This window comes from Hevea brasiliensis, chromosome 7 (genome assembly GCF_030052815.1).
Source record: "Hevea brasiliensis isolate MT/VB/25A 57/8 chromosome 7, ASM3005281v1, whole genome shotgun sequence".
Lineage (NCBI taxonomy): Eukaryota > Viridiplantae > Streptophyta > Magnoliopsida > Malpighiales > Euphorbiaceae > Hevea > Hevea brasiliensis.
The window spans coordinates 20,211,956-20,216,591 of NC_079499.1; the positions used below are offsets into that span (position 1 = coordinate 20,211,956).

At 34.4% G+C, this 4,636-nt stretch overlaps 1 pseudogene; it reads left to right on the forward strand.

The window, feature by feature from the left end:
* On the forward strand, positions 1-3,678 carry LOC110661510 (cysteine-rich receptor-like protein kinase 10; annotated as a pseudogene).
* The last annotated feature ends 958 nt before the right edge of the window (positions 3,679-4,636 follow it).

Genomic DNA, 4,636 nt, shown 5'->3' on the forward strand with positions numbered 1-4,636 from the left:
ATGAGCCCACGAGGCCTCATAGAAAGCAAAGCTAATAGTTCCCTCACTTTTTCTTCTTCCAGGGTGGCTGATATTGACATGCTCAATAGATTTTCCTTTCCCACATTGGGTCACTATAAGCCACATTACCAATAACAAGATTGTCAAAAGAATATTAAAAATAAGTAAACAGCTGTCCTGTAATTTCCCTTTTTTAAATTGGCCGGCATGACTAACAATCTCAGGTTGAAGATCATAGTTTAGTAAGAAAACCAAGTCATTGGTCTGATAATGATTTGGCTGGTTAGTGAACTTGGATATTGCTTGAGAGTATCTTATTTTATTGTTGACAGAGATATTTATATTTTTTATTCTATGAGCAAGTCATCTGGGAATTGGGTTTTGGATTCAAAATTGGTTCAAGTCCACTGGATTTTATGCTTGGAATTATGTGCACTTTCAAAGAAACAAAAGGATATAAAATAAACAAGAGTTTTTGTGACGAAGACAGGCGATGATAATTTCTTCCCTGTTATTCTTCTCTTTTGACTGGTAGAAGGCTTGCTAGAAGTGGATATTTATATTCTGAATCATTTTGGTGCATCGTGATGTGTACAATTTTCATGTTTAAGGTTAGACTCTCTGAACCAATGTAATCTGTTTATAGCTTTCTCTACACAATTTTTAATATTTAAGCTTTAAAATGTTGAAAGATTAGTCTGTCAAAAAAGCAGAATATAATCCTCATTCTTCCTTTTCCATTTAATTTGCAGTCTCTTTTACTCCTTATCTTGTTTTCTTCATTTTTTCATGCTTTATTAAAGCCCAGGATGATACGTTTTTCAACTGTGATACTGCTATAAATTACACTTCTGGAAGTACTTATCAGCAGAACCTAGACTTAACCCTTTCTTCACTATCTGCCAATGCTACTCTAACAGGCTACTATATCACCACCACAGGCCAGGTCCCTGATGTGGTTTATGGCCTTGTACATTGCAGGGTTATGTTTCCAAGGGCGTTTGCCAAACTTGTGCAAGCACTGCAGTTACAGAAATCAGGCAGCAGTGTCCTAATGGGAAGGAAGCTTCCATATATAATGAGAATTGTTCGTTACAGTACTCGGACAGGCGATTTTTCTCTACTTGACATTCCAAGGTTTTATATGTTTAATCTGCAGAATGCAACTGATCCCACACTTTTCAATAGTCAGTTGGGAAATTCGCTTGCAAATCTCTCACCTAGTGCTGCAGCTGATTCTTCCAGACTAGCTTTTGGTAGCACCCGTTACATGGATTCTCTCAGTATATATGCTATGTTGCAGTGCACTAAAGACATTACAGGAAATGACTGTTTGAATTGCCTTCAAAGTATTTTAAGCTATATTCCACAGTTAAGAATTAATAATAAAATAGTGGGTCGAATTTTCCCCCTAAGTTGCAATTTTCGGTATGAAACATATTCATTCTTTCAGTTGACATCACCAGAAGCACCTCCTCCTCCATCTCCTCCTATCTTCCAACTGAATTCAACTACCACGACCGAACATTCAACTAGTCATGATTGTAAATTTTCTGCCTTTTAATTTCTTCTACATCAATCTTTATGAACCAAATGAGAGAAGAAATCTATCCCTTTGGATACATTTCAATTTTGGCCAATTCTTTTAATTTTATTAATTAGTAACTAAAACCTTGGCATGAACTGATATGCTATACGTATAAATTTGTCCTGTTTATGTAGAAAAGAGTTCCAAAACCATTGTTATATTGGTGGCAGTTGTAGCTGTTGTTTTGTCACTGATTCTCATCCACTGTGGTTGCTTCTTTTGGAAAAAGGACAAGAGACAAAGAGCCGGTAATTTAGTTCGTAATTCTGAACCGCCATGATTTTAGAAGTATGAGATTGTAAATATATTCTATTACTATCCTCCTATGGTATTGACAATCAATGAAGGTGGTGGAAAATCAACATACTAATTTTTCAGATATATCCTTCCCAATAAAGGAGACTAAACAATGTTTTCATATCTAATTTTCATTTAGATTACGTTAATGAAGATGGTAGTAGCAGCATGGAATCGCTTTTGATTGGACTCAACAAACTTAGAGTAGCCACAAGAAATTTTTCTGATGCACATAAGCTTGGACAAGGTGGTTTTGGTCCAGTTTACAAGGTAGATTCTGAATTGTATTCAATTTATGCTAAATATTTCCTTACATTTTATTTGATGATAAGCTATACACTTTTAGGGGAAACTAGATGGTGGACGAGAAATAGCAGTAAAGAGGCTATCAAAAAGCTCTGGACAGGGTTTGGAAGAACTTAAATCAGAAGTAATTTTGGTTTCTAAACTGTTGCACAGGAACCTCGTCAGACTGTTGGGATTCTGCCTGGAGGAACGAGAGAAGCTACTCGTTTACGAGTACCTGCCCAATGGGAGCTTGGATAAGATTTTATTTGGTACTACAAATGAGTATAACGATAATATTACTTCTTGTCAGATTCTTCTTTTTATTTTGATGGGAAAAAAAATCTATGTACTGAAATGTCTTTGCTATTCAGCAATGTTATTCTGTTAATGATGTTTTAAATTGTGGATGAGACAGATCAGGCTAGAAGATTTAGCCTGCAATGGGAAGGAAGGTACAAAATTATAGTTGGAATAGCTCGAGGACTGCTTTACCTCCATGAAGATTCTCAGCTCAGGATTATTCACCGTGATTTGAAGTCCAGCAATATTCTTTTAGATGAGCACATGAATCCCAAAATATCTGATTTTGGGTTGGCGAAACTTTTTTCTGGAAGCCAAACACAAGGAGATACAAATCCAATTGCTGGAACTTAGTAAGTCTTCAACTTCTGAGAGTTACTTGAATGGATAAATTCTATGTTCAAAACGGACACATTTTGTTCTTAATGGCATCAAGTGGCTATATGGCACCGGAGTATGCTAAAAAGGGTCTATTTTCAACAAAATCCGATGTCTATAGCTTTGGTATTTTAGTTCTGGAGATTGTGACAGGGCCAAAAAACTCAGGTTGTCACAATTTCAGCAACCTGCAAAGTTATGTATGTCATTGAATTGTTCTCCCGCATACAATGCAAAACTCGCAATCAAACTCTGAATTCATATTGGATCTGTCAGACATATAAAATTATTTTGAATGTGTGTTTTTTTCATGCTTGAAATCCAATGGGCATCCGCATGCAGGGTTGTCTTGAAGTTATAATATTAGTTTCTTACCAATAAGCTTGAATTTTTAGGTCGAGTGATTTCTTGATATGATCTTCATTTTCCCACAGGCATGGGAACATTGGACCATCGGAACAGCTCTGGAGTTGCCGGATCCAACAATGGGTGATCAGTGGTCTAAACATAAAGTCTTAAAGTGCATCCATATTGGGTTGTTATGTGTGCAGGAAGCTGTTGTTGATAGACCTTCAATGTCAGAGATTGTTATGATGCTTAGTAGCTATACTATAACCTCCCCATCACCATTGCAGCCAGCATTTTTCATCTCCAGAGGAAATCAAGGATCAAATTTGGCTATGGAAGATTTTGGTGCATCTCAATTGAAGGAATCTAAACTGGAATTGCCACAACAATCTATAAATGACGTCTCTATTACTGAGTTAAGTTACACCCTCGCTAGTCTGCTACCTATAATGCCTGGATATTGGGTTTGGGATGGCTAGCCTGACTAGCCTCATCATTGCTTGATAGAATGGTTACTGTGCCACATTCTGCCAAGCTCTATTTTCTTGGTTTCCAATAAGTTTTTGAAACAATGTTATGAATTGATGTCTAACTCCTCCCTGGAATATTAGAAATAGTTTAGATAGAACTCCGGTTTTATGTCAAATTGCTTTTTGTTTTTTTCATAAGAAAAAGAAATTGTTTTTTTGCCAAATTGCTTTATAACTCAAAACAATTTTGCTCTAACCTTGTAAATGCTACTAAGGAAAAGTATTTATACCCTTTAAAATTAATAATTGCAATACATATATTACTATCGAAGAAGAAGAATATAAAATCTTCATTATACAAAAATAAAGAATAGAATTTTGAATGGACTAAAATATTTTATATTGTATTGCAAATCTTTTATGGTAGTATGTTAATTTGCTGAATACACATTTTCTTCCATAACCTTTGTAAAAAAGTTTGATCATCACATCTAAATTTTTAATTTTTGATACTATAACCTATTTTCTAATTAGATGTATGAAGCGTAAAAATATAAAATAATGTGTTATTTTAAATAATTAAATAATATATTAAATTAATATCTATTTCATCTTATCACTTTTCCGTTTTATTTTTCTTTTAAACTATTCTCATTGTAGTACTTTCCTCTCTCTCATTTCTCTTTGTTCAACGTAAATTCAATATATTATATATATAACGGATATACTCTGATCATTGATCATGACAAGATTTACATAAGATTCGTTGTAATTAATGGTCATAATATAACCATTGTACATACAACGATTGTATTTTAAAATTTTTCATGAAGCGGACCAAATACTATAACTTTGCCACCAATTCAATCCAAAAAAATTAACAACCAACCAAGTTAACGGCTTGAGGCAACACATCTCTCAGTTTGGTTCTCTTTTAAAATTGCTTAATTTTGCTGTTGGGCATTAC